The 25,759-nt window shown below is 40.3% G+C and overlaps 1 protein-coding gene across 4 annotated transcripts in view; it reads right to left on the minus strand.

The window, feature by feature from the left end:
* Frmpd1 (FERM and PDZ domain containing 1) overlaps window positions 1-25,759 on the minus strand; it is a 161,969-nt gene that overhangs the window by 97,594 nt on the left and 38,616 nt on the right. For 3 of the 4 annotated variants that reach the window (XM_074051422.1, XM_074051423.1, XM_074051429.1), the window contains one exon: window positions 15,868-15,921. The exons of the other annotated variant lie outside the window; for it this stretch is intronic. The gene's annotated coding sequence lies outside the window, so the exon portion shown is untranslated. The remainder of the gene's footprint in view (window positions 1-15,867; window positions 15,922-25,759) is intronic. 4 annotated transcript variants of the gene reach the window in all.

Consider the following 25,759-nt stretch of genomic DNA (forward strand, 5'->3'; position numbering starts at 1 on the left):
TACAATGCCAGTACTCAAGAGGCTGAAACAGGAGGACCTAAAGTTTGAGACTAGCCTGGGCTACACAGTAAAACTCTGTCTCAAGAAAAAAAGTCATAGAGGGAGTGAATATGATTAAAGTGCATTATATGCATGTATGGAAATATCACAATGAAATCCTTTTGTGCAATTAATATATGGTAATAAAAGAAGAGAAAACAAGATGAAATAAAATATATAATAAAAAACTAAACGTTTCAATTATGGAAGTGAAAAAACAAAGTGATCACTAAAAAACAATTTAATGATCTGAGAGATGAAAAAGAACTGTCCCACAGAACCAAGTCAAATGTAAAAAGAAATGGAAATTATGAGTGAAAAGATTGAAAAACATGAACAAAATATGCAGAAGACATGCAAAAAATAGGAGTAGCAAATGGAGCAAAAAAAACGAGCAGAAAAAAAGGAAGAAAAATGTATAGACTTTAAGAAAGTATCATATAAAAATGTCATTGATTACTATACTGTATTGATTTTAAAACATATACTTAGGATTTCTAGTCTTAGTAAAGATGAAGGATATTATTTATTCCTGCTAAATGCTGCTAAAACCCCTAAGCTTAATGTATTAAGTAACACAAAAAAAACCTCTGAATGTTGGAGGCAAACCAGCTAAAGACCTCAGAACTGTAGGAACAATATGGTAATGAATCCCCTCCTATACATCCCAGATGGACACTAGATAATCCAGCAGCTAGTAAATGACAATAAGGGCAGGAAAAGAAAAGGGAAGGAAGGTAGGGAAGAAAGGAAAGGAGAGAGAGAAGGAGGAAGGAGGGAGGTCTCTGTAGCCAAAAGGATAGGAAGGGAAGCCCAAAAAGACAGAAACCTTTGTTATAACAGCCCCTATTCCAGCCAAACACCATGGGAAAATATGGCATACAATACTTCCCCTGGTCAGTGAGGAGCTCAGACTTCCACCACTACTCTGCTGTGACAAAACACATCTCCCATATCACACCAGGTTGGTAGTATCAGCAGAGGCCAAGTGGAGAACATGGATCATCCTTTCCACCTAGTGATAATGCTGTGGTATTCCTTACTAGTATTGAGGCCTGCTGAAACAGAGGTTCAAATAAGATCTAGAATCTCATAGCATAATATACAAACATCCAGGATCCAATTAAAAAAACTATTTATTACACTAAGAACTAGAAGATCTCACCTTGGGTGAGAAAAGACAATCAATAGATGCCAATAGTATCTAGAATACTTTATAGATGTTGGAGTTATCTGACAAGGTTTTTAAAGTAATCATTATAAAAATGCTTCAATAAGAAATTATGAATTCTTTGAAATAAATGAAAACATAAAAAATATCAGCCAAGAAACAGAAATGAAGATCCAAGTAGACATTATAGAACTGGAAAATTCAATCATTGAAATTAAAACTTCACTGGATAGCCTCAATAGTAGAGTGGATAAAGGATAAAATCAGTGAGCCCAAGGAGAAATCAATAAGCATAACATGAACAATGGACAAAAAAATACACTGAGGCCAGGCATAGTGGGTCATGCCTGCAATCCCAGCACTCAGGAGGCTGAGGCAAAGGTTTCTGAGTTCTGGGCCAGCCTGGGCTATGTATTGAGTTCTAGGTCAGCCAAGGCTGCATAGCAAGACACTGTCAAAAAATTTTCCCCAGTTTAGCAAAAGACAGTCTAGATTGAAGAAACTGATCAAGAGCTAATGGAGTGGCTCAAGTGGCAGTGTCCAAAAAGAAGCTGGTTAAACGCCAAATAGGATGGACAAATCCATACCAAGACATCATAATTATACTAAAATTGAAAAAAAAAACAGAACAAGTCTTGAACACTGAAAGAAATGGCACATGGCTTATAAAGAAACACCAATTCAAATGTAATTTTCAGTGAAGTAAAGTCAGAAGTAGTACCACACTTATTAAATGTTGAAAGAAAATCAGTGTCAACTCAAAATTCTATATCCAGGAAAGATGCCCTTCAGAAATAAAAGCAAAAAAACTAAGGAATGAAGAAAAGCAGAGAATTTGTGGCCACTAGATACCCGAAAAGGATGACTACAGGAAATTCTTTGAAGAAAATGATAAAAGAAGGAAACTTGGAATAGCAGCAAAGAAGAATGAGTAACAGAAAAGGTTAAAAATAAACAGACAATAATATAGGTTATCATTTTCCTCTTGAGTTTTTAAATTTATATTTGATGGTAGAAGCAAAAATTATAACCTTGTCAGAAATCATTCTCAATGTATGTAGAGTTAATATCTAAGAAATAATATGTTAAAAAGGAGAGAGGACAAAGGAACCTAAATGCACATAATGTTCCCATATTTCATTCAAAGTGATAATTTGTCAGTACAAGTAGACTGTGATAAGTTATGTATGTATAATTTAATACTTGATCAAGAAGAATGAAAAGCCATACAAAGAGACACTCTTAAAAACACTCCAGATAAATCAAAATGAAATTCTGAAAAAATGTAGACATAATCTACAAAGAAGCAGGAAAAAAGAAAGAGAGGAATGAAAAGTGGGAAACAAACAGAAAATAAATAATAAAATGGCAGAGGTAAGCTCCAAATCTCAATAATTGCATTAAATATAAATGATCTAAATATACTAATTAAAAGACAAAAGATAAGCAAAGTTTTGCTTTTTTTTTTAAATGAGCTTCCAATGTGAATAGTTTACTTATGAAAGAAAGAGAGTCCTCCAGAATTATTTTGTGAACCCAACAAACTGGTCTTGTTAAAATGTATTGAGATCTAATATTCATTAGGCATTGTTCTAAGCAGTATATCTCACTTTAATAACCCTATCAATTATATATTATTAGCATTCCCATTTTATAGATGAAGAAATTAAGGCTAAATTCACAAAGTTCACTTAACTAGTAAATGGCAGAGCTTGGATTCAAACCTAAGAAGTCTAATGAAGGAAACTAAATAATGAATCTAAGTTCCCTGAAGGGAAAGGAAAGGCAGCAGTCCTAGGCACAGAACAGCCTATAAGGCGTTGGGAAGAGGAAAAAGCCCCTACTATATGCTAAGTATTTTAATATACTATTAATTATCACAAAAATTCCAACAAACAGGCATGATGGTATCCATTTTGCAGATGAAGAGACTTTGTGAGGTTAAGTAACTTGCTCAAGATCACCTGGATAGGAGGCAATGAAGTAAGAATTTAAATCTGGTCTGCCACTATTCCGTGCAGTCAGCAGGCTAGAATGGCTTTGGGAGCATATTCCCATAATTATTGTTTCTGTCATCACAATAGTTTCCCTGTAATGACACAGAAATTAAAACCTGAAAGAAAAAAGTCTCTGTCCTCCTTTTTGAGTGACTTTAGCACAGCCTGCTCTGAGCATCTTCATCAATGAAACAGAATTGGATTACTGTAGCATTTTTCTAACTGTGGTAGAGAAGAGAGGAGTAGATTCCTTTAATCAACCAAACAGAAACCCAGTTTCGACAATAGGTATAAACAGGGCAAACCTGAATGGGGAAAATGGAAGGGGTGATGGTGCTAGGCTAGACCCCCCTCCACCTGAAGCATTCCTTCTCAATCCTAAATTCTGAGAGCAGGGCACGGAGAGGCCCCAGGCACAGGAAGTCTTGGAGGCATTCTCTCCTATCTTCACGGTAGGACAGGGAGAGAGAAGGATGACCTAGATTTTCTTAAAAACAAGGCTTTGTTCATGTTTAGTTACAATGTACTGTGTACTTCAACACTGTGTTTCAGCCTGTTCTTTGAACAGAGGGATATTCTGGAAAGAATCAGGGCGGTTGGGTCAGACGTGGCTTGAATGCCAGCTAACTGTAACCTTGGACAACTAATGTAACCTCTCAGTTTTCTCATCATAACATGGAGATAATATGGACCTTGAAGAGTGCTGTGAGGATTCAGTGATAGCAAGGATAAAGGGCCTTGCATGGGATCTGGGTTGTTCTAGGCGTTCAATAAACAGCAGCTATTATTATGCATTTAGAATCTCTGGATCCTCAAGATATTTTGTCTGCCTTTTCTTTCACAATTTGTGGGGTTTAGGTCTTTTTTTTTCCTTTTTCTTTCATTCATTTTTATGCAGACTTATTGGCACTACATATCTTATCTTGCAAATCAGATGTTAAAGCTGCATAAATATGATGTGTGGAGTGATGAAAAACCACACACTTCTTAATGAAGACATGTTTGATAACGTAGATCCTGATTAATCAGTATTATATATGCTGATTAGATTGAAACCAAATGGCAAGTGTTCACAAATCCATTAAAGCAAATTTTTTTCAAAAGTTTTTTTTATAAAAATAAAAGATGCTTTTTATGAGCCTAGTATTGACAGACAAAAATAACCTTGCTTTAAAGACTTCCTGTCTTAAAATAAGTGACGTCTGTGTATCATCATGAAGTTAGGGCACAGTCTGACCTTCCAGAGCCTAGAAGATCTAGGAATACAAGACAGTCATGGCAGATTTCCTATAATGAGCCAGGAATTCCTGACATTTCCCGTGAAGCTTAATTGGAGAACATTTCAGAGCATATGGTACTTCATCAACTGATACTAATTTGTCCATTAGTGCAACTCCAGAGGGAACCTCAGTCTAAACCTAGAGAATGGTCACTTGAGAAACAGAAATAGCTACTTATAGCCCCTGCAGTTCTGTTCATCCTCTCCCTCCTCCCTCACCCTACCAGGAAGAGGAGAATAGGGTATGTCATTAACGGTATCTGCATAATCCACAGCTGAACCATAATCCTTTTAGGCACACTACCTAGATGTTCTTCAAAGCCCGTATGCAGATATCTCATTTGACCCTCACAACACTCCTCTGAGAGAGGTATTGTCATCCCATCTGCAGATGACGAAGCTTATACAATTAAACTTCTTATTTGAGGACAGAGGTTAAACAGGAAACTGAGCTTAATTCAATACTGTGCCCAACCTCATGCTGGAGGTGTAGTGACATCTACTTGACCTGGTTGGGTCCTTTGAATGCTCTGTTTTGCTCACCTGAGTCAATGTATAGCCCAAATTAAGTAAACACAAATGTATTCATTCATTTAAGTAAAATTGACTAGGAGCCTATGGGCCAGGCACTATGGTGGGTGAGGTGGAGTAGTATCCTGGGAAATGCATGGGCTGGGAAGTCATCCAGCACATACACGTATGGATACCCTCACCCTAGAAGTGCTGGTTAAGTCACTGTTACTGAGAGTTGCTATGGAGACACAGAGATGGATCAGACATAGTCCTGACTGTCAAAACGCTCTGATACGATATAATGAATGTTTTCAAGTAACTGTCAAGGAAGGTAGTACACACTCTTGTCATCAGAGGAATAGAGCAGCATCAGGGCCAAACTATGGGTTGAGGTGCCCTGGGGAGCTATGATATTTTAATTTTCCAAAGGAAACACAGTGATATTTCAAATCTATTGGACATGCACAAACTGATAGCTCTAGGCAGTTTAAAGTTTCAACACTGGTCATGCTACCTTCCTTTTTATGCCATTGCATCTCTGCAAAACTGAGTTTTCATCAGTTGCTGGAACAGAAAACAAGTACTTGCAAAAACCAACACGGAACAGAAAATGACAGCGGCAGCATCCAATCAGATTCCAAGGTTTGAAAAGTTGTTCAACACCAACAGGCACCCGTATACCATTAGTGAATCATGTGGTTACTTTATAATGAAGTGCAATATTTTCAATGTAAGTGCATTGCTTTCTTAAACTACTCAATTAGTGGAACTTAAATACTTATTGATTGTTTGGATTTGCTTAATATGTGAAACTATTAGGTATTTATTTTTGCCCGTAAGTGCTATGAAGTGAGAGAATTGAGGAACTACTGCTTTGGAGAGTCTCAAAGGAGGGAGAGGTCACTTTGAGACAGGAGGGCTGGGACTGGGAAGAACAGGATAAACTTTGAGGAGGAGGAAAACTAACCAAAGCGAGGGTGCTAGAACACACTGGAACAATCTGTAACAGCTCCTCTTGGGAGCTCTGAGACCTTACTAAGTGAAGAACTTGCAGAACTGTTAGTAAGAATGTCAGGTACAAAGGCCTTATTCTCTTGTCCACTTTAAGAAGTATAGGGGACAGTTTAGAAACTGTCACCAATGAGACTGTAGCAGGTGGCATCCTTGACTTTCTGCACCTGGTCCTAAAGTCAGATCCCTTTCTCTGGGATGATATAAATACAAAAGATATTTAGTACAGGAAAGATTTACTAAAATGGGATCCATTCTTGAACATCTGTGGACAGAATTTTATAGTCAGCCAGGTGGACAGCCACTTGCCTGTCACTATCAGGGTTCTCTCAGGACCACACAGGCCTGGGCTGCCTGTAATATAAGATCTTTCATTAAAAGCATTTTATTCTGGTCCCCTTTGAAATCAGAGTAAAAGACCCACATATGTTATGGGCTATTTAAAAGCTAACACCCTTTTAAGCTAACATCTCTTTTCTCTCCTGAAACCTTTTTTCATTCACTTTTCATCAGGGTGACCATTTGTCCGAGGTTAGCACTTTATACTTCTCATTGCACCCTCACATCCAGCATGTCTTTTTATCCTCATTTTTTCCCCCAATCCACTGTTAATTTTATTTTATTTATTTATTAATTTTTTTAGTTATATGTGCATACAATGTTTGGGTCATTTCTCCTCCCTTCCCCCACCCTTACCCCCCACTCCCTCCCTTCCCCCCCACCCCCTCGATACCCAGCAGAAACTATTTTGCCCTTATCTCTAATTTTGTTGAAGAGAGTATAAGCAATAATAAGAAAGAACAAGGGTTTTTGCTAGTTGAGATAAGGATAGCTATACAGGGAGTTGACTCACATTAATTTCCTGTGCATGTGTGTTACCTTCTAGGTTAATTCTTCTTGAACTAATCTTTTCTCTAGTTCCTGGTCCCTCTTTTTATCCTCATACTAAACTAGAGAGGTAGAGGGCACAGGTGATATAACTCTTATTTTACAGATAAACTGAGGCCCAAAGAGATAAAGTGACTCTCCTAAAACTTCTCTAGTCTCTCTACAATTTATGAGACCTATGAAATATTATAGTAATGGAGCAGAAAAAGCACAGATAAAAAGGGAGAAAAGAGGTTCTGACTGACCTAATAAGTACACTTACCAATGGTGCCAGCTGGTATAACCAATGAAAGGGACACAGTGAACTGGAATGGAAAAGAATTTGCCAAGGTCTCAAACTATTTTATTCCCTACAGTAGGACACTAACCAGGACTCAGAAGTATGCAGAGCTGCAGGAAATAACTGTCTGTGGCAGGTCATATTTTCCAATGACGTGACACTATCTCCCATCCCACCTACTCTTCCTACAATGTGATATTGACACTCCTCCCATTGAGTTGGGATGCGTGACTATGTTCCCTCCCTTTGGTTCTGAGTAGTCTTGTGACTCTAGCAGACCTAACATTATGTGACTTCCAAGACCAGGTCATAAAAGGCAATGCAGCTTTTGACTGGTGTTCTAAGGATTTCCACTCTTTAAACCTAATCATGGTGCTGTGAGGTACAAACATGACCTTGCAGAGAAACAGCAAGTGTGGGTGTTCCAACCTTCAGCTCAACTGAGGTCCTAGTGACTTATCACCATGTGAGTGAAGACTCCTCTATGTCAGTGTTGTGCTGGTAAACTGACTAAATGAATTCCTCATTTATGTCTTCCAATTTTCGTGGTGTAAATGAAATCAATCACCATGGCTGATTTCAAGACTTAAAGTTTCTATTAAACATGAATTTGAGATGAGAGGTGCAAACTGGCTCTCTAAAGTCAGTATGAGCAGCTTCAGCACAGTACTGCTTCAAATGATCATAGCCTCCTGATATTGACTGACTTCCAGCCTTGAATCTCCCAGTTGAGGTCCCAGACATCATGATGCAAAAATAAGCTATCCCACTGTGCTCTGTCCAAATTACTGACACCTAGAACCTGTGACCATAATTAAATAGTTGTTTGATGACTGTTTGGGGGTGGTTTATTACACAAGAAGAGTAATCAGAACACCATTCAACCAATGGTCAGAGGGCACTGCATATGCCCTCTGCTTTGTCGATGGGAGCTCAAGGGTGACTGGATGAAGTTACCATAACATTAAGCTGATCACCTTCCAGAAATCAGTAATAAAAAGACCAACAACCCATTAGAAAAATGGGCAAAAATAGGGATAGATAATTTATAGGAAACCATTATAAATGGCTCTACTACCTATAGAAACACTCAACCTCACTAATAAAAATGCAAGTAAAGGCTACATTCAGATATCTTGTGTTTTCATAATGATAAAGATTAAAAAGTTCCATAATACACTGTGCTGTTGAGGATGTAGGGAAGCAAACTCTTAAACTTTATTGCTGAAAATACAAATGGATACAATTTGGCAATACTGATGAAAGTTTGTTAAATGTATACCAAGGGCTAGGGGTGTAGCTCAGTGGTAGAACACTTGGTTAGCAGGAGCAGGCCCTGGATTCAATCTCAGCACTGCAAAAAAACAGGGAGCAGGGGGAGGAATAGGTGTATAAGCTATTTAAAAGGATTACCATAAGAAAACATTTAAAGTTCAAAATGTAAACGAATAGCAAATCTGTGTGTGTGTGTGTGTGTGTGTGTTTTGCTGGGAATTGAAGCCAGGTCCTCATAAGTGCTAGACAAGTACTTCACTTGTGAACCACACATCCAATCCAGCAGAGCATTTTAAATAACTTAAATGTCCATCATTAAAGGACAGATAGATTATGGTGCATCTATTTAATAGAATACAATGTAACCATAAAAAAATAAAGCTTTTCAGATATTATTGGGAGAACAATTTTCACTATATATAGTTAATTTTTCTAAAAAAGCAACTCATAAAATCTTGGAAATAATGTGATGCCACTTGTATCTTTAAAAAAGAGGAAATGGTTCTTTAAGATCCTCATGAGGACTGAGGGTGTGGTGCAAGTGTTAGAACGCCTGCCTCACAAGCATGAGGCCCTGAGTTCAAACTCCAGTACCACCACCACCACCACCACCACAAAATAATAATAATAATGTTAAAGAATACACTTGAGACTGACAACTCTGCTTGAATTGGGTAAGAGGACTAGAAGGCCAAAGGACAGAAATGAAAGTTAGGCTTTTTCACACACCCGCTTTGTATCTTCTGAATTTTGAACTGTGTAATGACATTACATACTTAAAATTTTTGACATGGAAAAGAATTTTAATCTAATCATTCTACTTCTAGGAATTAATTCAACAGACATATTTACACATGTGCTGTATATGTGTAAAACTTTTCACTGTGGCATTTTATATACTAGTGAAAGACTGGAGATGCCATAAATGCTCACTATGAGGGCAGCATAATACGTTATGGCCAGTCCTACAAGTAATTCTGTTCATTCATTAGAAAGAATGAAGGGGGGCTGGGGGTGTGGCTCAGCCGTAGAGTGCACTTGCCCGGCATGCACAGGCTGTCAGTTTGCTCCCCAGCACCCCAAGAACAGAAAAGAAAAGAAAGAATCAGGGAAGGGCTGGCAGAGTGGCTAGTGGTAGAGCACTTGAGGTTCTCTGCAAACTCCTCTACTCTAGACATCGTCCCTTGGCCTTAGCCCTTCTTGGCCTTTCTTTCTAAATATAACACTTATTTTTCCTGAGTAGAAAAACAATACATATTCACAGTATACGATTTAGAAAATATAGAAAAGTTTAGAAAATCACACTCAATCGTATCACATACCACTATTTCTATTTTTGTTTCTTACAAAATTGAGTGACTGACCTACAGTTTTGTGCTTTATTCTTTTGACTGAACATTATAGCCTGATATCTCTCTATATTAACTGTTTTCAAAAACATGAGTGCAAAACTTCAAAATGGTCTTTCATGAACATGAACTGTAATGTACTTAACCATTCAATTATTTTTACCTATGTCGTTTCCAATTTTCCCTAAGTAATGCTATGGTGAACATCTTTACACATAAATTTTTGTACATAAGCCAACATCTGCCTTCTTGACTATATTTTGGAATAAATTTTTTTCTTTCGTTCTTTTTTTTTCAGAGACAGGTTCTCACTATATAACCCAAGGCTGGCCTCAAATTCAAAATCCTCCTGCCTCAGTCTCCCAAGTGCTGGGATTACAAGCGTGTACCACCACAACTGGCCTGTCTTGGAATAAATTTCTAAAAGTGGAGTTCCCGAGTCAAAGGACCATTGGCATCTACCATTAAACTGTGTTTCAGGAGGAATATACCCATTCATTGCACATATATCGATACTCATTTTACCTCATTGTTGCCAAATGGGCATTATCATTTAAAAAGTGTTGCTAAGTGCTGGGCAGTGGTGGCTCTCATCTATAGTCCTAGCTACTTGAGAGGAAGAAATTGAAAGGACTGTGGTTCAAGGCCAGCCCAAGAAGATAATTCAAGTGACATCCCATCTCTAAAATAACGAGAGTAAAATCAACTGGAGGTGTGCCCCAAGAGGTACAGTGCTTGCCTTGCAAGCATGAAGCCCTGAATTCAAACCCCAGTTCCACAAAAAAAAGTGTTGCTAATTATGTAGGTACAGAATGATATCTTATTAAGTTATATTTGCATTTATTTGATTACCAGTGAAGTGTGTTTTCATGTGTTTATTGATATTTCCCATTCTTATGAATTTTCTGTTTAAGTTTGGGGTTTGGGATACCATTTGAATGCTGGTCAGATTTCAGGGGATCCACATAAAGTGGCCTGTCCAATATTATTACTGTCAGAGCTTATGTTAATTAGGAAACATTTAATAATTGACATTGTGTTTTTATATAAGTACTTTTACCCAGCATTATGTTCTCTACAGAGCAACAGTGAGAAACAAACAAAAGGTATCTAACCTCTGCTTGCACACTACAAAATACATACTTCAATCGCCCTCCATTATCCTCCATGAGGTTAACTGAGCCTAAGAGGATCCTGACATGGACTTACCAGCATCATAGAATATAAATTGTCATGTTTTGTGTAAGTGCTTTCTGTAGTAGCTAGAATATTAAACCATTCTGAAAGGCAAGGAAAGATTCTTTCCATTTCATTCTGTTCGAGGACCAGGGCAGGAAGCAAGCAGGTTACACTCAGCCCTGGTCGGGAGCTGAATGCCTGCATCCAATTAATTCCTAGCTCAGTCTCTGACTCTAGGCTCACTAGTCCTGGAACTTGAAACAGGCCTTGATATCTTGAGTACATTTCCATCACTTTATAGATGAGGCAACTGAGATTTGAGGAGCAGAAGGCACTTAGCTAAGGTTATGGGTTTCTTTTCCATGGGAAACAATTCTTTTCAGAAGGGAGAAGTAGGGGTTATTGATCTGTATGACCACTTAAAACAGATGGTGCACCGGGATGACCATGGGTGTAACTGAGATCTTTTACTCATTCAAAGAGGGATCCACTCTGGTAATTCCTGAGGTTGATTCCAGGCCCTGCTACCCTGAGAGCCATCAATGGGAAGGTTATCTGTATGTTCTAGGCACAGACTGAATTCCCGTGTGGGACAAGAAATTCCATGGACCCTAGTCTCTGGATGATGTGGCTCGTGGATGGCTGGATACAGCTACTCACCATTACCAGAAAAATAAAACAAAGTTTCTGCTTGTCTCATAGGTTATCAGTGGTGCCATATTTGCAGTATATGTCAAGCACTTTCAGTTTGCTCACTAATAGGCCTGCAAGTTTAAAAATTTTTGGATCCCAATTGCAAAGGGAGATTGACCATCTAGCCCAAAAAAGTATAGGGGGCTCTTTCACAAGCCTTCAGCTTCATCAGGAGCTGCAGAGACACTAGTTCCTGCAAAGCATAAGGACTTTCTTGGAGGGTTGAGGGGGCAGTGCAGAAGCAATCTCACTCTGTTACCAAAAGGCACTCTTTCAGTCAGAGGGGAACAATCAGACCCCTGAGGGAAGATGATGACCGGCTTCAACTTTCTGGCAGCCAGTATGATACAAGACAAATTAGGTTTGTTTTGTGTGACCTCACAAGGCAGAGACATGACCCATGGAAGGAATAACTTAAGGAGTTCAGTCAGGCTTCCCTGTTCCCCGGTGACTGTGCCTTCAGTGAGGCACAAGAGAAGGTGATGCCTCACCTCCTCAGTCTCTGAAATGGTGAGCTCAGAACTAATAGAAGGCTCTAAGGACAGGGATTCTGCCAGGCTTCCTCCTCTCCTAGATTTACCATGGTGATGGTAACTGACTTTACAACCAGTGACAGCAAACTGGGCTCCATCAAATGGAGCACAGGCAGTATATCTAGTTCTATTCAAACCTGGGTTCCTAAGAATCCTTGACTGTCCCATTTCCTTACCTTATATATCCAGCCACAAAATATTACTGAAAAATGACTTGTGTCCGTTCTCTCTTGTCTATCACACTGCCACTATCCTGACACAGGTCCTCATTACTGTTTGCCTGAAGTTCTAGAACATCCTAACTGGTTTCCCATCTGCCACTCAATCTCCCCTAGACCTGATGCCAGACTACCTCACAACCACAACTCTAATCCTATTACCCCTTACCCCAAACCTTTCTAGATCATATTCATTCATTCAACAAACTGATTACCAGCTAACATGCTCAATACTGGGAATATAATGGTGAAGAGAGCAGATACAGCCCTGATCTCATGAGGCATACAGTCTGTTGTCCACATGATTCTGTCTGGCACTCATGACTCTCCCCTACCACCTCCTTGATGTGCTCCAGACCCTGGGCAGACCAAACCACAGACCACACATTCCAATCTTCCTGGCTGGCCCCTCTACATAGAATCTACCTCTCTCCCTTTTATTACATATGTCTAAATTTTACCCATCTTGCAAGACCTAGATCTAATTCCCACTTTTCCATGAACTATTTCTTGATTTTTTTTTTTTTTAGTGGGACTGGGATTTGAACTCAAGGCATCAAACTTGCAGAGCACGTGCTCTACCACTTGAGCCATATCTCCAGTCCATTTTGCTCTGGTTATTTTGGAGATGGGGTACCATACACCATATGCTTGGGTTGACCTTGAACATTCATCCTCCTGATCCTCCTGATCCTTCCGATCCTCCTGATCTCAGCCTCCTCTAGGATCACTTGTTTAAGCCACAATGCCCAGCACTTTTTCTGATTTTTTCCATGCTTCAGGCTAACCATGGTGAATAGAATGTCTTCCTTTCCTGACTACCATAACTCTTTTAGACTCATATTTGGTATTTAAAGTCTTCACCTGTGAGGTCCAAATCTGTAGCACTTCCTAAGCCAGGGCTCTGGGAAGGCAAAGTCTAGAACAGGGGAAGTAGGTCTGAACATCCAGGCACTTAGGCTTTTTAGAACCCCTATTTGGTTTATTTTGCCTTCTCTTATTGTCTGTGGACAGGGCTCTAAATGACATCCAAAGGCAAATTGCTCTGGGAACAGGTAGAAAGAGGGCCTCTTCTAAATCTGGAAAAGTGGCATCTTACAAACGAAGATAGAGGATGGTTCTTCCCCAGGACCTTAGAATTCAATCTTCACCACCTGTAATGCTCTTCACACCTTCTTCTCATTGTAATTCAAGGCCACTCAAATGTCACCTCCTCCACAAAGTCTTCCTGGGTCCCTTCAATCTTATTCAAGTCTGCAGACTAAATCTGTATCCCAGCCTCCTACTCACTCTCTGAAGGCAGGCTCCTCTCTATAGTCCTCACTCTGCATGGAGTTTTCAGATTAGCATTAATTAATCAATATTTTAAAATAATTGAAGTAGCACAAAAATCAAAGCCTTCCTTGTCAAATAATTTTCATTAGCAATATAAGCAAGAATAATGACAGTGGTTTTTAAATGTTAATCAAGTTCATTTGACTTTCAAAAGAATGGATTTGGTTGTTCTAGTTCTGGCCTAAAATAAGTCAAAAAGATTTGTCAACTTAATACAGTTTATTTTACATACCTGAGGTCAGAATTATATAGCAATAATATGAATAATAACATATTATTCTAACTTTACATGGATCAGGCATTTTTCCAGAACACACACACACACACATTTAATTTTTACAGCAATCCTCTAAGGTGAGTCTTATAAACATTTCTCATCTGTAAAAAAGGGAACTAAGTCTCAGAAATTCTAAGTGACTTGTTCATGAAATATCATGGTTATGGAGCAAGATCCAGTGCCCTTCTGTTCCTTAGCAGATCATGGCCAGGCTTCCCTACAGATCTGGCAAATCAGAATCTCCAGGGGACAGCCTGGAAATGTGTGTTCTTACAAGAGTTATTTTTGGACTCATGGAAGTTAGGACCACACTGGGTCGGGGGAAGAAGATAGAGCCTGACAAGGAATTGTGTGTCTGGCTGGTTGGGAGGGATTGGATAGCTTCCTTCTGATATGGTGAACAGTTTCTAAACTCAGACTTAGAAATCTCTCTTGGTCTAGAAGGGGCCTGAGACCCAATCTGATTCAAAGAGAGTGTTTGGAGCACAAAGTGTTTTCAAGAAATGAATGTGATGATATTCCCAGTCCCATGTGCTCTCTAAGAACCTGATGGTTCCCATCGGAGGGGTCTATGCCCCTACACTTGATCCTGGAAGAGCCTTTATGACTTTGACTTACACTTGGCCCTCAGCATCCATGAATTCAATAAACCACAGATCAAAATATTGGAAAAAAGTTGTGTCTATACTAAAGTTGTGCAGACCTTTTCCATCATTATTCCTTAAACAATACAGTATAACAGCTACTTATACAATATGTACATGTATTAGATATTATACACAACTTGGAGATGATTTAAAGTGAATAAGAGGGTGCACATAGGTTATATGCAAATACTATGTCATTTTAGACAATGGACTTGAGCATGCTTAGATTTTGGTATATATGGGGGGTCCTGAAACCAATTCCCACCAGATACTTATAGGATGACTGGATAGGGTACAGGTATTTTGCTCTATTGGTGATACTGTGTGACATTTGAAGCTAAGTTATCAAAAGCAATATAGCCTCAAACTTGTTGGAAGCCAGCCACCATGCTAAGAGAAAGCTGAGGCCAAATGGAAAAGGACCAAGGTCCCCAGTCTTCAAACTTGCTTGAGCGCCCAGCCAACAGCCAGCACCAACTTGACAGTTGTTTTAAAAGTGGATCCTGTAAGGCTTCTAATTATTCCACAGCAATCACCAGCCTCAGAGGACCCTCTGAGATGCAAGAGTATCATCAGATATGGATATTGAGATATTTTAGGCAAATATCTCAAATCTCATAAAAAATTTTTAAACTATTTCAATGATAAATAATTTTTAAATACTTCATTTTGCTTTGCCATTTAACATTGAAAGCTTTGAGATGTCAGCTGTCACCTGGACACAGTAGTTTAGATCAGTTGACGAATAAAATACAAATAATGTTAACATTAGCCAGAAAAATTGGCTTGTGAACAGCTCCCAGAGAAACAGTTTTTGGAAATATGTCATCACATATTGGCATCATTAAAAGTTGTGTCTAATAGACCTTTACATGGGTAACATAGCTCTAAGTCACAAAAATGATAAATCTAATTGTTCTTAAAAGACTAAAGTTAAGGCAAACTCAATGGATTCTATGTATAGTATCACATAGTACACCCTTCAGATTAACTGTTGATTCGTGACAAATGTAGGCACCTTGAATTCCAGGCTCTGTTCTTCTTCCAGATAATGTGGGGTTTTAGGGATGTTAGTCAAATTCATGCGGACTGTTTCCACATTTATAGAACAAGAAAGATTTGTCTTGCAGGTAAAATATCTCCCTCTCAAAAACATGAATATGGTCAATCTTTTTTTGCCTACCTTGCAAGGTGGCCATGTCGAGATAATATATATTCTTGCATATGATGCCATTACCTGCAACAAAACCAAAATCCAGGTCAGCTCCACTGAAGGAGGCCCAAGCAATGCCCAGAATGTCATACCGAGGAAGGATTTGCTGGACTTGGAAAGCAAATGGTGTGAGAGTAGATCAGAGAGCACTGCCTTCCCTTTCTTCCTGCCAAAACAAGGCTCTGAGAACAGTGCTCACTTGAATCAGCTTTTCTGATGTAATGCTACCTGAATTTTCCCTGAGCTATTTGTGGCTGTTAACTGCATCCACATTGTTTTAAGGAGAAAATCATAATGAGATCATAACAAGAAAATGTTTTTAAAGGAATAGATTCTAGGATACGTGCAAGAGACAGTATGAATGTAGCCTAATCGCCCCATTTGGATGTCAGTCTGTTAATCTGAGAAATGATAAGGTGTTAGTTCCCTTTCGGACTTTTAATTCCCAGTTTCTAATTCTGTGTACTTGTTCCCACACCATCCATCCCTCTCCACAGGCAGACTACTGTATTGCTCTAATACCGCTGCCTCCCTGAAAAACTTGGAGAATGTTACACTAATAAGCTTTGCCCAAATTACACAAAGAACCTGTTTTCTAGAAAAATATTGTAACAAAATATAGCTCATTGCAGGAAATGACATTATTTCTCCCTAAAACCAGATAGAGAGCTCTGCTCAGTTGTTCACTTTCTATTGGATTTTGACACTGAATTTCCTTCACAGCATTAAAACCTGTTTTTGAAAGGTGCAGGAGGGTACTTTCTTTTCCTTTCATCTTGGGAAAAACCACAGTACCGGCAAAAATATTTAAAAGAGCCTTATGAAGCTAGGTATAGTGGCTCACACCTATAATTCCAGACTTGAGAGGTTAAGGCAAGAGGATTGCAGGTTCAAAGCCAGCCTGGGCTGTATAGTGGGACCCTATCTGAAAAAAAAAAAAAAAAAAAAAGACCTGTTTGAAGCAATGTGTATTTGAAAATGAGAAAAAGGGGGTTGCTAACTACCCAGTCACAGATTCCCTAAATTTTGTCCATTCATCAATTCAAGCCACAAGAAAAGTACACTATAGGACTAAATTATTTTGACATCTTGTAGAAACAATTTCATAAAAATATGATTTGATAAATAAAGAGCTCTTACAAATAAATAAGAAGCAGAGGGATTCCAAGATGGCAGCTAGAGGGAGGAAGCAGAAAGCGTGCTTCCTAAAGTAAAATCTTGGAGAGACGCTGGAGACACACCTTACAGGAAAAACCACTGAGAAGAGGCAAAACTTTGACCCCTCCACACCTCCAGCCTGCGCACAGCATCCCCACTCCACGTTAAACAGAGGAACCAGGAGGGCTCCCGCGCCGCCACCAGACACCAGCGCCCAGACTGCTCGGGAAGACGCGGACCACAAGGTCATGCGGTACTCCCACAGACAACCCTGGGCCAGATCAGCATAGCCCCCTGGACAGACCGACCCCCACCCAGGGAAAAAAGAAAAAAAACTGAATAATAAGCAATAACAACATAAAAGACACGTAGGGAAGAGGGCAGAGTGCCCTGAGCGCCGAAGGGGGGGAGGGGAAATCCCTCCCAGAACTGTAAATAAACCACGCTAAGATTCCACCTCACCCCTGTTAGAATAGCCATCATCAGCAACACCACCAACAACAGGTGTTGGCGAGGATGTGGGGGAAACAGGAACCCTCTTTTTTTTTTTTTTTTTTTTTTTTGAGTTTTAACAGAGTAAGATTTATTTTAAGCAAAAGCAAGTACAAAACAATAGTGCACCCTCAAAGGAAATTGAGGGCAGGAAACTTGAGACCAAGCAGTCAACTGCTCCAAACTCCCGGGTCCTAGGCACTTTTATGGATGGGCTTTAATGATTATGCTAAAGATATGTACATAATTTTGGAGTTCCCCAAGAAATGGAAGGGTGTTTCCAAGAACTGAGGAATGAGGAGTAATTTACCTAATGAAGTGCTCTTAGAGCAAAGATGCTGATTTTAGGAGAAGTGTGTACATAAAACCACAGCTGTAAAGAAACGTGAATGAGTCTTCTGGCTAACCGTTGAGGTTGGGAAAGTCCAAAAGGAGCCCTCTTACACTGTTGGTGGGAATGTAGACTAGTACAACCACTCTGCAAAAAAAATTTGGAGGCTACTAAAAAGCTAGACATTGATCTACCATTTGATCCAGCAATACCACTCTTGGGGATATACCCAAAAGACTATGATACAGGTTACTCCAGAGGCACCTGCACATCCATGTTTATTGTGGCACTATTCACAATAGCCAAGTTATGGAAACAGCCAAGATGCCCCACCACCGACAAATGGATTAAGAAAATGTGGTATCTATACACAATGGAATTCTATGCAGCCATGAAGAAGAACGAAATGTTATCATTCGCTGGTAAATGGATGGAATTGGAGAACATCACTCTGAGTGAGGTTAGCCTGGCCCAAAAGACCAGACCCAGATATGAAGCCACACAACTATAACAAACTTGTCTTTGACAAAGGTGCTGAAAATATACTATGGAGAAAAGACTGCCTCTTCAACAAAAACTGCTGGGAAAACTGGTTAGCAGTCTGCAAAAAACTGAAACTAGATCCATGTATATCACCCTATACCAATATTAACTCAAAATTGGTCAAGGATCTTAATATCAGACCACAAACTCTAAAGTTGGTACAGGAATGAGTAGGAAATACTCTGGAATTAATAGGTATAGGCAAGAACTTTCTCAATGGAACCCCAGCAGCACAGCAACTAAGAGATAGCATAGATAAATGGGACTTCATAAAACTAAAAAACTTCTGCGCAACAAAAGAAATGGTCTCTAAGCTGAAGAGACCACCTACAGAGTGGGAGAAAATATTTGCCAGCTACACATCAGACAAAGGACTGATAACCAGAATATATAGGGAACTTAAAAAACTAAATTCTCCCAAAACTAATGAACCAATAAAGAAATGGGCAAGTGAACTAAACAGAACTTTCTCAAAAGAACAAATTCAAATGGCCAAAAAGCACATGAAAAAATGCTCACCATCTCTAGCAATAAAGGAAATGCAAATTAAAAAATTTGGAGGCTACTTAAAAATCTAAACATTGATCTGCCATATGATCCAGCAATACCACTCTTGGGGATATACCCAAAAGAATGTGACACAGGTTACTCCAGAGGCACCTGCACACCCATGTTTATTGAGGCACTATTCACAATATCCAAGTTATGGAAACAGTCAAGATGCCCCACTACTGATGAATGGATTAAGAAAATGTATTTATACACAATGGAATTTTATGCAGCCATGAAGAAGAACAAAATGTTATCATTTGCTGGTAAATGGATGGAATTGGAGAACATCATTCTGAGTGAGGTTAGCCTGGCCCAAAAGACCAAAAATCATATGTTCTCCCTCATATGCAGACATTAGATCAAGGGCAAACACAACAAGGGGATTGGACTTTGAGCACATGATAAAATGAGAGCACACAAGGGAGGTATGAGGATAGGTAAGACACCTAAAAAACTAGATAGCATTTGTTGCCCTCAATGCAGAGAAACTAAAAAGCAGATACTTTAAAGCAACTGAAGCCAAAAGGAGAAGGGGACCAGGAACAAGAGAAAAGGTTAGTTCAAGAATAATTAACTTAGAAGGTAACACACATGCACAGGAAATCAATGCGAGTCAACTCCCTGTATAGCTATCCTTATCTCAACTAGCAAAAACCCTTGTTCTTTCCTATTATTGCTTATACTCTCTCTTCAACAAAATTAGAGATAAGGGCAAAATAGTTTCTCCTGGGTACCGAGGGGATGGGGGGGAGGGAGGGGGCAGGGCATAAGGGTGGGGGTGGGGAAAGGGGGGTTAAATGACCCAAACATTGTATGCACATATGAATAAAATAAAAATTAAAAAAAAGCAGATAACTAATAAAAACTGATAACTATTCACAGTAAGATCTTTGGCGAAAGAGAGACAGATGTGAGTATTCATGCTTTGAGAAGCCAGAACTAAACTAAATTCCTGACATAGAGATGAGAGAAATAGAAAAGATTCTGAAATATATAAAGTCAAAGGTAACAAAGTACCATGTAAGGAAGAGAAGAAAAGGTAAGTGGATATGGACTGTAACACTATATAAAAAGCATAATTTATCATGACCCAGTTAAGTTTATCCTGGGTGTGCAAGGCTGGTACATTTGAAAATCAGTAAGTATAATTTAGCATATACACAAACTAAAAAGAAAAACCACGTGATCAACTCAATTAGGCAGAAAAGGTGTCTGGTAAAATTCAACATCTGATACACTTGTATTTGGAATGTTTTCCAAAGGCCCATGTATTAAAGTTTTGGTCCCCAGCTTCACACTGGTGACATGTGGTGGAAATTTTAAGAGGTGGGGCCTAGGAGGATGTTTTAGGTCATTGGGGGTATGCCTTCAAAAGGAACTGTGGGGCCCCATCTCTTTTCTTTCTCTTTTATTCCCTGGCATGAGGCTCAGGTAGGCTAGAATAGGGACAGGTGGCATGGAATCAAAGCATACCAGAATCAAGAGCAAGTTAGGCAGACTAGCCTCCAGGAGCTACTTCCCAGCTGTGGGTGTTTGCTGCCAGGAAGAACTGAGAGCTCTGAGCCCAGAATCTGTGGGTCACATGACTTTCCCCAGCCTCCTCCCTCCCACAGGTAGTGATCTGTAGGGCAGGATCTGAAAACAAAGAGTCTGGCAGGCAAAGTGCCTGAATTCCTCAGTTCTCCCATGCTAAAGCAGAAATCAGTGCTCTATTTGCTCCCCTACAATCTCTGGCACATTCAGGAGACACAATTAGGCTTGAACACTTGCTGCCCCTGCAGATAAAAACTGTGAGGGGAGTCTTGTAGGGCAAGTGGGAACCTGCCCAGCTCATAGGCTGCAAAGCTCCTGGTGGCCAGCAGCAGCTCCCACTACACAAAGAAGGGAACCTTCTAAAATGAAAGCAGTCCAGAAGTAGACAACTGACCCTAGACTGGCCCCATCATCAACCTACACATATCGACAACCTGTATATTAGGAACTATAAAAGACTCCAGCTAGTTTGACTCTGGGTGGTGTTGTGGCTCAGGCCCAGTGCCCTGAGCACGTGGCTACTGAGCTATGCTCTCAATTCAATGGTCAGAAACTGCTCCTCAATCCTGCCACTACACAGTACCACCTGAATATGAAGAATACTTCAACTGAAAGAATACAGGTGATTAAAACTTCCAACCAATGACTTGGCCTCCAATGCAGAAATCCCAATGCATAAACACATGAAATATGAAAAAAAAAAACCAAAAACAAGGCAACATGATTCCTACAAAAGTCAACAACTCCACAGTAATAGACACTAATGATAGTGAAGTGGATGAAAACTCAAAGAACTCCAAAAAATGAAGAATGATCAATAAAATTAAAGAGGACATGATTAAATGCCTGAATGCATTCCAAGAAGATACAAATGAACAGTTGAATGAAATAAGGAAGACAATGCAGGATATTAAAGAATTCAATAAGGATACAGAAATCTTGAAAAAAAGAAATTGAAATACTGAAAATGAAAAGCTCAAGAAGCCAGATTAAAACTCAGTTGAAAGCCTTGCCAATAGAGTCAATCAAATAGAATACAGACTATCAGGACTTGAAGACAAGGCAGATAATTACAGCATTCAGATAAAGAAAAATATGAGAAAGTGCAAATGAAACATGCAAGACTTTTGAGACATCATTAAAAGACAAAACCTACACATTTGCAGGGAAGTGAATGGAACTGGAAACCATCATGTTAAATGAAATAAGCCAGAGTGAGAAAGACAAATATCTTATGTTATCTAAATGGGAGACTATTTAAGGCCTGGGAAACAGCAAGAGGGAGAAGGGAAAAAGGAGAGGGAGAGGATGAAGGGGATGGATATGGTGGTAGGAAGTCAGGGAGGAGGAAGAGAGATTAATGAGTGCTACAGTGAAACAAAAGACAACCAGAGTTGGGGAATGTTACCTGGAGACAAGAGAAGGGTCACCTTGCCCAAGAGGTTAAAACAGCCAATGAAATAACATGTGATCATGTATGGAACAAGCTTTACCCCCTCCACACAATTTCTGTAACCTGCTTTAAATGGTATATAAGGAAAGTCCCCCTTATTCTCAGGCCTCAGCCTTTGGACATGAGTCCACTGAGTTGCTGCTGGTTTACTTAATAAAATTGTTTACCGAAAGCGTTGGTGCTCTCTGTCTCTGTCTGAGCCCTCCTACAACACTTCTGGGGGCCTGCCTAGGATTTGATGGGTGGTGTGTTTACCTCCTTGTCACTAGCTCAACATCCCCAGCCTGCTGGGAGAACAGACCCTGCCAGGTACCACCAGACCATGTTGATCAAGGGGAGGAAGCCTGTTTTCCAGCAAGCTGAGGATGTGAGTTCTGGCTGTACAAAGGAAACTGGAAAGGCTCAGGAACCAAGCTGGGAGCCCTGCTCATCAACTGGTAAGAACCTAGGTTTAAATTCAGGCCCGCCTCAGGAGGCAGAAGGGGAGTCTGATCAACTCTCAAAAGGCACCCAAGTAACACCCTTTTTGGGGGTGAAACCATGTATTTCAGGTTCAGGGAGCAGGATGGAAGTACTGTGATGTATGAGAATGTGTGAAAGTGTGAGCCTGATATGTAGCCTGGTTACACAGGGAGTTTAGAGTCCTGATCTGTGGGTCTCTAGCACACTCATATATATGGTCTAGGGTGAACCCTAACAGGGCCTCCATTCCAGGGCTTATATGGACTCACTATGGCCAAGAGATGCCTAAATCCCCTCGAGGGGAACAGCTGGAGATGGACGAAGCAAGTGGTGTTATTTGTTTTTCCTGTGTGCCAGAGAGAAGGACCCTTTACCTCCTCTCCACAGCCCTCATCCCATCTGTCTTTGTCTGTGTCTAGACGTCCAGCAAATGGGAGGAAAAGGAGGAGGTCAGAATAAGAACACCCCCCTAGAACTTTAAGAGGAGATTTAATGGAGATTACAGGGTCAAACTGACTCCTGACAAGCCTAGGACCTTCTGTGAAATAGACTGGCCTGCTTCTGGTGTAGGATGGCCCTCAGAGGGGTCATTAAATAAGGTCATAGTCAATAGAGTTTTTAAAGTGGTTGTAGGGGAGCCTGAAACACCAAATTGGTTCCTTTTATTGACTGCTGGCAGGATGCAGTCCTCAGTCAGCCCACATGGCTAAAGCCCCACCTAGAGAAAGCATGTAAGGTTATGTTAACCAGGGTGGCAGCAGCTTCCAAGTACAGGGAAAAATGTAAAAAACAAAAATAAGCCATATTAATGGGGGACCCCAAGGAATCCCCACCCCCTTCATGTACCACTGTACAGATTAGAGAATTTCTAGGAGCTGCAGGTTTCTGCTGGATCTGGATCCCCAGTTACTCTCTCTTGGCCAAACCCCTTTATGAAGCCACAAACAGGAGAGAGCAGGAACCCATGGTATGGGGAGAGGAGCATGAAAAGGCCTTTAAAAAAAATTAAGAAGGCAATCACAAATGCTCCTGCTCTGGGCCTGCCAGATGTGATGAAGCCCTTCTTCCTATATGTACATAAGAGACTGGAGACAGCTGTAGGAGTCTTAACACAGCTGCTAGGTTCCTGGCACCACCTGGTGGCCTATTTATCAAAGCAACTTGATGTAGTTTCCCCAGGCTGGCTGCCCTACCTGTGCACCCTGACAGCTACTGCTGTCTTGGTGGCAGAAGCAGACAAACTTACTTTGAGACAAAAACTCACAGTCCAAGTTCCCCAGTCTGTTTTGACTCTCATGGAATATTAAAAAAATTATTGGTTAATGAACTCCTAAATGGTCAAATATCAAAAAATGTTATGTAAAAACCCACATGTCCAGCTACAGGTTGTTAAGACTCTAAGCCCAGCCACCCTATTTTGTGTTAATTCAAGCCCACCAGAGCATGCCTGTTTAGAGATTATGGATGAGGTGTTCTCCAGCCAGCTAGGCTTGACCAACCAGTCCATTAGTCATCTGGATGTTGAGTGTTTCACGGATGGCAACAGCTTTGTCCGAAAAGACACACATTTTGCCAGATATGTGGTAGTGACTCTGGATGCTGTCATTAAAAACACATCCACTGCCAGTCTGGATTTCTAACTTGGAAAAAAAAAGTGTTAAATATGGACAAAAAATTTTAAAATTACCAAAAGCTCTATGGGCCTCTAAGTGAGTAGCCATCATACACTGCTGAGGGCATGAGAAGGGTTTGATAACAGCTGTTTCTAGAAATTGAATGGCTGATAGGGAAGCCAAGCAAGCAGTCTTCACAGGAGGACAAACCTCGGACTTGCTGGCAGCTGCTTTGTTCCTATGTCCCTTATTTGAATGAAATCAATGGTATACTTCACAAGAACATGCTTGGTTTGAGACTGAAGGAGAAAATTTTCTACCAGATGGATGGATGGTGGAAGTTTACTGATGGCTGCATTACCATACCTGAGACACCAGCTCCCCCATTTGTGGAACAGTTCCATGAAGAACTCACTCGAGACAAATAGCTCTTGAGATCACCTTGGCCCTGCATTTTTGTGTCCCCAAATTCTCCAGTATAAGTAAGACAGTGTGAGAAAGGTACAGTCTGTGTGCCAGAAACAATCCCTAATATTTGCTAGAGTTTGTCTACACCTTCTCAGGATGGATAAAAGCCTTCCACACTCAGACTGAGAAAGCCCAAAATGGAGGGGTGCCTGTTAAAGAAAATCATCCCTTGATTTGAAATACCTGTGTTTACTGGGTCAAACAATGGGTTGGCCTTTGTGGCTGAGGTGGTACAGTTAAAAGCTATACACGGCCTACTGCCCCCAGAGTTCAGGAAAAGAAAATCATATAAAATTACAATAAGAAAAAACTATGCTAGGAGACCCACCTACTATGGGATCAGTTACGGCCTAGCCTTGTTCAGGATTAGGTCTAGCCTCACCAAATGGACAGGTCTCTCTTTCCCCTTTTGAAATTCTTTTGGGGCATCCACCCCCTTTAGTCAAGGGTCTGTGAGGGAACCTTAAGGAAACAGGTAACCTCACCCTGAGATAACAGATATAGGTCCTCCACTGACTTTCTCAAAAATCAATGACTGGGTAAGAGAGAGACTCTCTGTTAGCCTGACAACTCCCACACACCCTTATAAACCAGGGGATTTATAAACCAGGGGATGCTGTTTGGGTTAAATTGAGTAGAATGTTCAACCATAAAGCCACAGTGGAGGGCACTTTTGTTGTTGTTTTGTCTACCTCCACTGCAGTTAAAGTAACAGAGATTGTTCCCTGGATTCACCCAGCCAAGTAAAGCCAGCTTCCCTTGAATGGGAATGCATTTCTGACCCAGCCTCACCATACAAGATCACCATCAAAACGCTAGCACCCTTCCCCGACAGGACCCTACCTCCTAGGAGACCATAGATGACAAGACATCAGCCCTACTCTAGTTACTCCAGAAGCTGGCTAGTCTACAAAAGGCGGAAGCTAGAGAAGTCACCCATCTCACCTTTGAGGATGAGCCCATTCTGTGTATTATTCTTGCTAATCTTGGTCAGCAATATATCTGGGGACCCCCTGGCTTTGGACCGTGACTCATGTATGATCACTACCTGAGCAGAGAGTGCTGTTACCAAAACTCTGGTCTTCCATACTTATTATTCTTGTGCAGCACCATTGTTGGGTCATGCACCCACAGCCATACCACCTACTCAGTGTGCTTTCATGATGGTCAGTATATCTGTTTTAACCCCATCTACCACCCTCCAGAGAAATGGCTAGAGGTTCAAAGCTTCACCAGCACTGAAAAGCTTGTTAATTG

This window comes from Castor canadensis, chromosome 13 (assembly GCF_047511655.1).
Source record: "Castor canadensis chromosome 13, mCasCan1.hap1v2, whole genome shotgun sequence".
Lineage (NCBI taxonomy): Eukaryota > Metazoa > Chordata > Mammalia > Rodentia > Castoridae > Castor > Castor canadensis.